We start from the raw sequence: 13080 nt of genomic DNA, 5'->3' as shown, positions 1-13080 counted from the left end.
ATAAGCTCATCAATTGATCAGGGAATTTCCTTGATAAATCCCTTATAAACTCACAAACTACATATATTCTTGTCATTTATGGAAAAATATAAGATTATGCATCACAACTGTGGAAATAACTTTTGCTATTTTACATTCCATAAGTTGAAAAATGCATATATCCTATGCCTTTACTAGGGCAGGTTGTTGTTTAGTCATGTCAGACTCTTCATGACTCTGTTTAGGGTTTTCTTGGCAGAGTACTAGAGTAGTTTGCCATTTCCTTCACCAGCTCATTCTGCAGATGAGGAACTGAGGCAAACAGGGCTAAGTGACTTGCCCAGGGTCACACAGCTTGTAAATTTTTGAGGCTAGATTTGAATTCAGGAAGATGAGTCTTCCTGACTCCAGGTCTAGTACTCTGTTCACTACACTACCTAGCTGATCAGTGAGGCAAGATACCTTATTTTAAAAGCATGTTCCTGAGATAAACTATCCAACACCCCTTCCTGATATTCAACTGATATTAAGGGTTACCTTACTGTGATTGATTTAAATTATTCTTGATAACAGCATAGAATGCAACTTATAAAAGAATTCTTTTACCTTAGGCTTGTTGTAGATGCTTCCATGTGTGAGTATCTACCTAGTTTCTCAAATAAATCCCCTTTTGCTTATCTCTGGACTCTTGCTTACTTACTAACCCCATTTTCACAGGCCCACTGAGACTGATGAGTGATGACCCTTGGGAGTCAACTTCAAATAGAATACCACCACAGTAACATGCTCTATAATTTTTCCACAAATCAATAAAAGTCACTAAGCTCTATTACAACTCTACCCTCTTACTTTTTTTTTTGAAATTCATGAAAACATTTGCCTATCTTCAGTCTTGTGCCACCTCTCTCATCCTTCATTATTTTACCAAGGTCACTAGCACTGGCCCAGTGATTAAATTTTCTGGTTCTCTTAGTACCTTGTGATGCCTCAGATGATGTTTCAATGAACTGTAACTGCAAGGAAACATTGTACATTGGCACAGCCACACCAAAGAGAACTGGGGAAACTCTCAAAAAGAATACCATTAAAGACTGAGACACTATTTACTATTTACGCTATTTACTGATGTAAAGTGGGCAAAACCAAAATAATACATACCAAGATGATAAAAATGGGAGGAGAAACAACTGTGAAAAGCCTTAGAACTTTAACTAAAGCATCAACCAATTGTGAGTTCAGAAGATTGATTTGAAAGCAATTCATTTTCCTCTTGTTAGAAAGGTGATGGAATACTGAGAGACAACCAGATGTTCATATTCACACTTGGCCAATAACTTTTATTTGTTTTATTTGACTATGCATGTTTGTTATGAAGCAAAGAGATAGGTGAGCAGGGATAGATTTTTGAAAAGAATAATTATGCCCCAAAGGCTATAAAACTGTGTATATCCTCTGTTTCAGCAGTACCTCTGCTAGGTCCATCTCCCAAAGACATGGGGGAAAAAAGAGAAAAGAGCCTATTTGTACAAAAATATTTATATCCCTTTTTGGTGGTGGCTAAAAATTGGAAATTGAAGGGATGCACATCAATTGGGAAATGGCTGAACAAGCTGTGGCATATCATTGGGGGTAATATTACTGTGCTGTAACAAATGACAAGCAGGATGATTTCAGAAAACCTGGAAAGACTTACATGAACTGATGCGAAGTGACCTGAGGAAAACCAAAAGAATGTTGTACACAGTAACAGCAATATTGTACAGTGAAGAATTGTAAATGACTCAACTATTCTCAGTTAAGTCATTATTGGATCATTCAATGATCCAAGACGACCCTAAAGGACTAATGATGAAGTAGACTATTTGTCTCCAGAGAAAGATATTGTTGAATACAGACTGGAGCATGCTATTTTTCACTTTCTTTGTGTCTTTCTGTTTCTTTCTTTCTTTCCGTTCAAGTCTTTTTGTACAAAATGACTGATATGGAAAAGTTTTACATGATTGCACATATATAACCTATATCTGCTTACTGTCTAAGGGACAGGGAAAGAAGGGACATAGGGAAGGATAAAATTTGGGGCTGAAAACATTAAAAATGTTTTTAAATTGTTTTAATATGTATTGGAGAAAATAAAATATTACATATTTTTAAAAGAGCATCAATAAAACATTTTAAAAATGGAATTTTTACAATTTTAACAGAATGAAGGGAGGGGAAGTACAGAAGTAATTAAAAATAGAGCATTGTGTTATCACCTGGCTAAACTAGTGTTTGTGTGTGTGTGTGTGCATGTGTGTGTTTGAAAAAAATGAAGTACAACTTTAGTTTCAAGTACCATTGTCTTCACTGTTCTTTGTGTTAGGAAATATTTGAGATTGTTGATGGTTGTTTGCAAAATAAAAAAAGACATTTTAAGAAGTACTGTCAAAAATACAGTTGTTTTGGCCTTGTGGCATAGCATTGTCACTGACCAAGAAAACCTTTGATTGATGCTGCATCTTAAGACCTCAAACAACCTTCTATTGAAGACTTTCCCCAAAACCACACATAATTCAAGAGAACATAAACAAAAACACAAACTGTGAAATCCATCCACCAGGGCTATACTCTATAAGCATCCAGACATCATGGTAGATAGGGGGCTGGGCTTTGGAGTGAGGAAGACCCACAATCAAATTCTGCCTTGGGCACTTTAGTTATGTGATCCCAGGCAAGTCATTTAATGTCCCTTTATCTCAGTTTCCTCTTCTACAGAATGCGAGTTATAATAGCACTTCTCTCACAGGGTTGTTGTGAGGATTAAATGAGTTAACCCATGTATCTAAAGCACTTTGCAAACTTGAAAGTACCATATAAATGCTAGTTGTAATTGATTAGCACTGCTACCATGACGACTACTGTGACTAATTCTGTCTTATGGAGGTCTCACCTGACTCCCTGGCTCTGGCTCTCTTATTCTGCCTCTTGACAGCCCAGTACACTGAGCACTGTGTGGAGTAATTTACAAACAATGTTACAGACCATGGAGGAGTATCTGGCAAAATCTGAATGCCATTTCTCAAAGGGAAACTCTCCTATGATCACCAATCACTTTTGTTCTCCAGTCATGACCCAAATATCAATTCCTCCAAGGCCCAGCTACCTCTACCACCTGAGTCACAGATTTATCCTGCCAGGTTGGACACATGGTATAATATTTGTTTCTTGGGCGAATTCATTTCCAATACATTCTTCCTTTATTCCTCATAACATTCCTATCTGATGTCTCAAGTTAATCTTCTTCCCTTGTGGTAGGTAATAAAAACCTACTGCTTTTATTACTTAATTGTTTTATTTCTTCTGTGAAAAGTTCCAAGCCTCCAATAAAGTAGTTGCAATAAACTGAAACAGATTTGAAAAGTATTTTGCATATATTATCTCATTTGACACTCATCACAATCTTGTGTAACGAGGGTGTAAAGTTTTCCTACAACCCCACTAGTGACTGGAAGAAGTAATGTAAATGAGCTGTTAATGAGTTTTCCTGAAATTGCTTTATTGCCAGAGCAAACAAATGAGCTATGCCTCTGGGGACTTCAAATAGCTAAGACCTGCAGAGTTGGAGGGTGGCTACTAGCTTCTTTAAGTTTCTGCAAGAAGTCTTTCCCAGTCCTCCTTAATCAGAGCACATTCCCTCTGAGGCTTCCCCAGTTTATCTCACATTCATCTTGTTTGCACATAATTGTTTGCATGCCATCTCCCATTTACTTTGCATTCCTTGAGAACAGAAATTGTTTTGTTTTATTTTTTTTATCTGTCTTTGTATCCCTAGCACTTGTGCCTGAAACGTAGTAGGTACTTAGTAAATGTTAGTTAACTGACTAATAACCACCATAAAACAATGAGGACCCTGAAGTATAAGTGGTTTATGGATGCACTGATTTACATACATTCCCTGTGTTTTCTCCTGGTGTGCTCTCTGGTGTGTCCACTGGTGGTTTGTGTAATCAAGGAAAAGTATGTCTTGGATTTATGAAAAGAATGTCCTCTTGCCCCTCTCACACAGATGTAGGCTGCACGTGATGCTTAGGGTGCTATAGTAGTGGAGGCAGGCCATATCATCCTGTGTGTTGCTTTACATAAGCTTACAAAATACATGGTGTCATTTTATAAGTGAACAATCAGTTAGACAATATACTATATAATTTCTCTCCAGCTGATAATATACTCAAGTTACCTACTGTCAGCCTCCACTGAGTTTATTCTAAGAAAAGAGACAAACAAAATTAAGTTGTGTCCATGTCTTAAATTCTCTCAAGTTGGCAACATACATGTATTGCATAGGAGTTACAGGTCAGAACTGGCTTGACTTGGGGGTTGGGGTACCCAGTTTATATACTTTTCATCAGGAGCTATCACCTCACCATCATTTTATCTCCAGACAGAAGAAATACCCATGAGAACAGATCAACCCCTAACCAGACCATACCACCCCCAATCTTGGGCTGTCTAGACAGAAGAATCTCTCTCCACCCAAGCCTGAGTAGAATGCAATGCAGTTTCCATACCTTTGATTAAATCAGTTCAGGCTTGGGTTGGGGTTTGACCAGGATAAGACACAATGCAACCTCATTAGCAGTAATATCCTTCTGAAGAACTTTAGAGAAGGGAACTAGCCGGGGAAGGGGAGTCTAGCTCTGAGTCTCCAAGGTACTGATTACTAAGAAAAGTCATTTTTCATACTACCCAGTGGTCTTGTCAATCTCTCTCTGGTACATTCATAAGAAATCCCCTCTCTCTCCACCCCACCAAGTTGAGTCACACACTTGTTATTGTTGTCTGGTCATTTTTCTGTCCTGTCTGACTCTTCAAACCCCATCTGGCTTGCAATTTCCTTCTTCAGCTCATTTTAAAGATAAGAAACTGAGGCAAACGGAGAAAACTGAGTCAAGTGACTTGCCCAGGATCACATAGCTAGTAAGTTTTTGAAGCTAGATTTGAAAACAGGAAGATGAGTCTTTCAGACTATAAGCTCAATACTCTATTCACTGAACCACCTAACTGCCCCTAGTGATATTATTCTACATTCATATATCACACTTTGTTCAGCCATTTCCTAATCAATTGGGTGCCCATGGCTACCATAACACTGGTATTTTCCTACATTTTAAAATATCTGAGCATGCCCTTCTCCTACCATGTCTACTGTTATACTACAGAATCTAGGTAGGTTTGGGTATACTATATACCATTGCTGGGGCTATAAATTGGTCCATCCATTCTGTAATACAATTTGGAGCAATGTGCGAAAAGCCACTAGGATATTGTACTACTTGGCCCAGGGACAGCACAACTAGACTATTTAACAAAATATTTATAGTGGTACTATTTGGGGTAGCAAAAAAACAAAAAAGGAAAAATGCCCAGATATTTAAAAAAAAATGTAAGGGCAATGTTATGGTGGTCAAGGACTATAACTGACTGGAGATTGGAACTAGCAGAGGTTAGAATTAGGTAGATCTGGCCAGAAGCTGGGTCAGGTCCAAGGATGGGAAATGCGAAGCTCATAAAATAATAGAATTAAAACAGGAAAGGATCTTAGAGTTCATCTAGTTTACCTCCTATCCCATTTTACAGATGACACCCAGAAACTGACTGAGTTTACCAAAACTATAACACCAATAAGTAGGAGAGCTTGGATTTGACCCCCAGCCCTTTGACTGCAAACATAGCATCTTCATACTGTCAACTGCTTCACTGGCTTCAACTTTATCTTTAAGACGGTATCATATACCCTTTTCTCTTAAAAGCATTTTATCTCAAGGAAAACAGTGAGATACAAGACAAATGGAAGGAGATACTTTGAAGAATCAGATACCCTTGGGTGCCCCACTTCAGCCTGAGCCCCACAGAAGTGGGCAGTTGGATAATTGATAAACAAGAGTTCAAGATGTAAGGAAGCAGCAGGAGCTGAAAAGATAGAGATTCGGGCCTTCATTTTCTTAGCCTCCATGCAGTTTCTCTGTTCTGTCTCCCAGGGGCCCAATTACTCCTTCACCTACTGAAGTTGATAAGAAACTAAAGAAATAAGTGGAAAACAATTATATCCTTGAGATTTAATACATCTTTACTAAGCCCTTCCTCCTAAAATAATCTCTCTTCTTCCTAGTCTCATTCAAACTTTTACCCTCTCCCTCCCTGACTAGCATACTTGACTCATATAAATAAATGGACCATGATTCAAGACTCAACCTTCAAAACAGGATCCCTGTTCAACCCCTATGATACCCTGTTCAACTCCTATGCAAAAGCCTGGGAATTACAACATGTTATCTCACCCTAAATCCAAATTTCTTATCCTGACATTTAAGCCCTTACAGTAGCTATCACTGTAAACCCCTTACCCCAACTGTCTTCACCCCATACTTACTCCTTTAGCCCCATTTTTTCTTTTTTTCATTTTTCCTTTCCTTTCTTTCCTTTCTTTCAGTTCCATAGGCCCTTGTTAATTTTATTATTGCCATAACATGGTTTGTTCAGTCTACTTGTGTATCTTTGTTCAGTCATTCCTCCTACCTGGAATACACCTCTTCTCTCATTCCTCCACTTCCACTCTTGTCACTTAACTTCAGAACAGGGCCCACAATTCTAAATTTACTTGGTTCTGATCATTCTTTCATTATTCAAAGATTCAGTTTGTATTACATACAAATCCTCCTTTATGTTTTTATAAACACTATGGAGAAATTCCACAAAGAACAAGAAAGCCCTGAGGGAAGTTAGTCAACTCCCTTGAATCTTTGGAGTCTAATTGATTCTCCTTCTACAAAACCTCTGGCATCCATTATCTTTTCTCTGTTCTCACAACTGCCACTACCCCCATCTAGAACCTCATCCTCTGCATCTCTCACTTGGACTATTAAAGTAGCAGCAGTAAAGAAGACTTAATTGATCTTCCAGATTCCAGTCTCTCCTCCTTTCCAAGCCTCCAAATATTTGCTGGAGTGACCTTCTTATAACCCTGCTCTGATAATTTCATTCCCCCTATCCAACAATCTCCAGTGTCTCCTCATTGGCTCTAAGATCAAATACAGTTATCCTTTCCCCATCATGAGGTTTAGGGGTACAGTGTGCGCATGATCTGGAAAATCTGCAAAAAACTTTTGGCCCTCTCCTCATAACAAAGAAGAAGTCTGAATTTTTTCTTTTTCTTTCATGGGCCCCCAAGTTCAAAATGCAGTCCCTCTTCTCTTCAAATGCGATTTCTCCTCATCTCTGAATCAGAATTCCTACCTTCCCAACTTGGAATTGTGCTCCTTAGAGTCAAGACAAATTTCATTTTGGCTTTGCATCTCAAATTTCTAGCACATTCTTTTAAAGGGTGTTCATAGTATCTTCTCGTAAAATTTGGATTAAGTATTTGGGTATAGGCTTTGTGTCATCTACTGGCCTTCACGTATCATTTACAGTTTCTGCAAAACTCCCCCATATTCTCACTTGATTCTTAGGCCAACGCATGATATATCAAAATGGCAATGGGGTAAGTCACAGTGTGGAAGGGGTAACTGTACAAACTTTTCTGCTGGACATTTAAAGCCTTTCATAAACTGGCTTTTCTAGGATTTTTTGGCATTACTCCCCTTCATTTATGCTTTGGGCTGGCTAGATTGGTCTTCTTCTTGCTCCTCACACTTGGCATAGTTCCATGTCTCTGTGCCTTCTCATAGGGTGGCCCCCATATTGGAAACACAGTCCTTTTTCACCTCAAATGAACTTTCTCATCATCTCTGACTCAGAATTCCTGCCTTCCCAATTTGGAATAGTGCTCCTTAAAGTCAAAGTTTCATTTTGGTTTTGTATCTCAGATTCCCAGCACAGGGTACATGCTTAATAAATGCTTATAGATTGATTCATTTGCCATGTTATTTCCCTCTCAGGTATCTTCATTGACTCCCTCTGGTCTTTAGGATCAAATACACATTTTTCAGTTTGCCATTTAAAGTTCTGCGCTATTGGGCTCTGGTCTCCCTGATAAACTTATTTCACATTCTTGCTCTTCCTTTTCTGTGGGTTTCAGCCAAACTAGCTCCTTGCTTTTAATTTATTGGTTTGTATGTCATTCTCCATTAAACCACAAGCTATTGGAGTTCAGGGGCATTTTTCATTTTACTCTTTGTGTCTGCAGATGTAGCACAAAGTCTTAACTACCCGCATTTATGGGGCATTACCACAGAGTGGGTAGACAGTTAGACTTGGAGTCAGAGGCGCTTGAATTTAACTTAAGCTATTGACACATGCCACCCTTGTAATCAATATCCCAGTACCCCCAGATACTTCAGAATGGAAAAGATAGAACTACCTAAAAATATGCGTCATTGGAGAGGATTTCTAGACTGGGAGTTCCTTACACCAGGAGTGTTTCAGGTCCTAACTCAAAAAAGGCAAGAATAAATGAATAAATCAGTTTAAAAGCCCAGCACTTAGCACAGTGCCTTGCACATAGAATGAACTTAATTAATACCTGTTGAGTGAGTGTATGTGTGTGTACACACACACACACACACATACACACGCACACACATAAACATTTATTTAACAACAACAGTATTCAATTGTAATTCTGAACTAAGATCATTAGTATAAATTTTTGTTATTTAAGGAAGCCAGGTGGTACACTGGATAGAGTGCTGGGCTTGAAATCAGGAAGATTCATTTTCCTGAGTTCAAATCTGGCTTCCAGCACTTACTAGCTGTGTGACCATGGGCAAGTCACTTCACCCTGTTTTCCTCAGTTTCCTCATCTATAAAATGAGCTGGAGACGGAAATGGCAAATCACTCTGTGTCTCTGCCAAGAAAACCCTAAATGGAGTCACAAAGAGTCACGACTGAAAATCAACAGAATAACAAATTCTCACAGCTCATTTCACTTTATTAGTTTAGGTAACAGTTTAGTTCTAATTTCTAAAAGAGTTAAACATATATTGTCACAATTTGTAGAAGACTTAGTGGGATTGCTGTAGGAGTTCTCCAAAGGTGCTAAAGACTTCAGTCTTTATACCTTGGTTTTACACTCTATATTAACCTAACAACCCTGAATATGTGTCTTAGCCACTGAGGCCTTCCAGACTGCTGATAGATATAAGCCACGTAGAGTGAACAGTGAACCTGTAATCACCCATAGAAACATATGTACTAGCCAAAAAAGAAGTACCAAAGGGAAGGTTTACTCTTTAATAATCCTTGTCTCTTGACATCTGCCTCCTACCTATTCCTCACTTCCATCATCACCACCCCCCCAAAACAAAACAAGTAATTGGCATTTTGAGCCTTGAACTGCCTCAAGCGGTAGTTACTCACATAGTTCATTCTGGAGTTGACTGATTTCTTTCTTAGATTTGTTGGGTGCTCCACTCTGCATCATCCGCATTCAAAAGTCTACATACCCCACTTGTGGTTTGGAAATTTGACCTTGAAAAATGTTGACCTTTCTTTGTGTCTGGAGAGAATTTAATTTCCTTATAGACCCCATATAGTAGCTCCATTTTTATTCCAATTCTCTCAGGAGTAAGTCAGACTAGTCAGCTTTACCAATAGAAAAGCCAAACAGCACAAATAAAAGATGAAAACATTTGACCAATAGCCTGGCATCTGAAATGTTAGTTGTCCTGAGATCCCTCCATTTCATCTAGAAGAACTGGAGAATAGCAGTAAACAAGAATTTATGACCTGTCATGCTAGGCTTGTTCCAAAGCCAACAACTTATAATTACTTATAATTCTTCCTTTATTAAGAAAAAATCATAAAGCACTTTAAGGTTTAAAAAGTACTATACTCACCATGAAAGATGGAGTGACATCATGTTTAGAGAGTTGGATTGACTTCCTATCTCTAATACCTACTGGTTTTATGACCTTAGTCAAAAAACTGGACATTGAGATATTAAGCAATTCTTTAAGACTACATAATAACCATGTGAAGTTACTGTTGATATTATTATCTATATTTGTAGATGAGAAAACTAAGGTTTGGAGAATTTTCCATAGTCACATAGGTGTCAGGGTTAAAATTGGAGCATGGGTCTTCTGACTTGGCTGCTTTCTACAATACCACAATGCTTCTCTAAGAAAATGTCTTAAAAATGAGTGGAAATGGGCAAGTTGGTACATTAGCTACATTGCTAACAGACTACAGATTCTAATAAACAAATCAACTTAACCTCATTATGGCTGGTTGTAAGGCATGTACTCAAAAGTATCTATCTTGGTCACTAGGGCTATTTTATTGTAGGATGCCTGTACTTTTCAATCCCACTCTCAGAGTTCCCCTCTAAACTAACTAACTCATTCATGTAGTCTAAGCACATAAATGTAACCCATGGAGGGAATGATAAGTCATTATGTTATAGTACCAAAAAGAAACAAAAGGCATGACTGGTAATCAATGGTAGGAAGATTGCTCAGAAATATTCCAATGCATCCATCTACAGTCAGAGGCTGGCCTCTTTCAGTGTGGTGCCCATGAAAAAGAACTCTGGACCTATAAACAGAGGTTGGATATGACCTCCAGCAATTAACTATATGACCTTGGACAAGTCCCATACTCTATCTGTGCCTTAGTATCCACACCTGTAAGATGGAGGTGATAATATTTTCACTCCACACTTTACAGAGTTGTTAGAAAAGCATATTTAATTCAAATTCTGTGCCATTGTCAGAAAACAGTAAAGATGATAATCTGATCTAGGCTCATACTCCCACCTTGTGGCCATTCTGAGGAATTACTTAATCCTACACCACTTCGTTTCTTTTGGTCAGCCCTGGCAAAGAGGCAAGGCTCTCTATTTTTTCTCTAACTTTTGCCACTCAGTTAATGTCACTCCAACATTTTCTCACATCCACATACACCTTCTCTCTCCTCTCTCTTCCCAGTTTTGTCCAGGTATCTTGGGAAAACGGTTTTCCCTCTTACACTTCCTTCTCTTTGTAAACCAAACTCTAATCAAAGTTGAAAAGTACAAACTAGTAATATTAATTATAAAGGATTAAGTAAAATAAGATGTGATAAATACCCCTAAAGTCCTTGAAAGTGCCCAGAAGTTCTTGTTTAATATTTTATCTACCTTTACTACTTAGCTGCCCTATTGCTTCCCTGTCCATGGAAGCTAAGCTTGTAGCCCAAGAGTGTATTCACATTTTTTCTGAAAGAGGGTTACCATATTACATTGCTTATATATTAAATATGAAATATGGCTCACATATTAAATTAAATATAAATTTCACTCCACTAAAAAGCTTCCATGTTGTTTTCAGAGGGGGAAACTATTTGTCATCTAACTGTGCTTTCTCATCTTGTACTTGTGAAGTTAATTCATTCAACACGGTCTATTAAGTGTTTCCTATGTGCCAGCCCTGTGCGAGGAAGTAGAGCAAGGACGTGGTTTCTGAGCAAAGAAGCACCATTGAGTACCATGAGGTGGTAGCAGAAACAGTTTGTATTAAATGGAAAATAAGTTCCCATTTGAACATACAGTAAAGACCCTGCCTTTGAAAATGTGTTTCACAAGCCTGATGTGGATGGAGGCTTAGACAAACCCAATCAAAGAAGTTGCTTTTACGTGGACTGTCCTTGGGTATACAAGCGAAAAAATAATATAGGTAGCTGGAGATAAGGGAGCTTACCTACTGAGAATAATGCTACCACCTGGTTGAGCAGTGTGGCAAAAAAAAAAAAAAAATGTGACTGTCCTGGATCTGACAGGAGTCAATACTATAATTGGAAATCAATAGAGAATCTTTGCTCTGCCTTTCATATAGAAAGCCTTTCAGCGAATTCCATCTTTTCTACCATGTGCTGAAGATGCAAAGAGAGAAGTAAGACAATCCATGCACTAAAGAAGCTGCATTCTATTGGAGTGATATAGCCTGTATAAAGATGTGTAAATATCTCATGGGTTAAATGGCTTCTTTGGGCTGATTCTTCTTTTTATTGTGAAATTACTGGTGTTTAGCATCAGAACAGCAAGTTCCTTAGCTTTGATGTGGGGGAGTAAAGGTGTGGCAGAGCTGAGAAGCATCCTTGGATCAGAACGAGGAACTCAGGGAGGTGGATGCACATAGACTCAAGCAGAATTTTTCCAGCAATGACACAAGTCAAACAGCTGAAACTCTTTCCTTAGTGGTCAAATTTTCTGGAAAAGTGTTTCCTTTTCCACTGGTGTATAAATCTCTGAGAGGTATATGGGAGAAGAGGCTGGGGATGACTTCAAAGCTTAAAGTCTCCTGTGTAATTTCCCTTATTATTAATTTATCTTATTTCACCCTTTTTTCTATGGTTTGTTGCTATTGCTTACGAATAGTCCTGCATTATTAAAATGGTTGTTAATAAATAAACTCATTCCTCTTGATTGAAAGATTCTTTCTTCAGTAACGACCTAATGAAGACATTTCCGGCGAGGTTAAATTAAAAGTTCCTCTCTGACAAATGTCATACTATTTTTGGATTTGGAAAAATCATAATAAATTATATTCAAGGTCCAGACTTTTCCTCTGAATGTCTTTATATATTTAAGTGTGTTTTCTTATAGTAGGCAGTTCAGTGGTGCGGTAGACAGAATGTCAGTCCCGGAATCAGGAGGACTCTTCCACCTGAATTAAAAATCTGACCACAGACACCTACTAGCTGTGTGACCATGGGTAAGTCACTTAACTCTGTCTGCCTCAGTTTTCTCATCCAAAAAATGAACTGGAAAAGGAAATGGCAAACCACTTTGTTGTCTCTGCCAAGAAAATCCAAATGGGGTCATGAAGAGTCACACAACTGAAAAATGACTGAACAGCAATTTTTGTATGCATCGAATCATTGGGCTTTGCTTTATCTTGAAATTTCTATCTGTCTTTTACAAGGTTAGTTCATTTACATTTAGGTATATAATTGTGAATTTTACTTTCCTCTTCCGTCAAATATTTTTACCTTTAAAAAGCATGCTTAAAACAATATGATCTGAATATATAACCTGCAACATAGTCACTTCTACCCATACCCCCAATCAAGCCCAACATCTAATCCCTGAATATGTCCTCTACCTTTTATTTTGTTTGTTTAGAATAAGCAGTAAAGATTTG

This window comes from Notamacropus eugenii, chromosome 3 (assembly GCF_028372415.1).
Source record: "Notamacropus eugenii isolate mMacEug1 chromosome 3, mMacEug1.pri_v2, whole genome shotgun sequence".
Lineage (NCBI taxonomy): Eukaryota > Metazoa > Chordata > Mammalia > Diprotodontia > Macropodidae > Notamacropus > Notamacropus eugenii.
Note: the sequence above shows the minus strand (reverse complement) of the source record.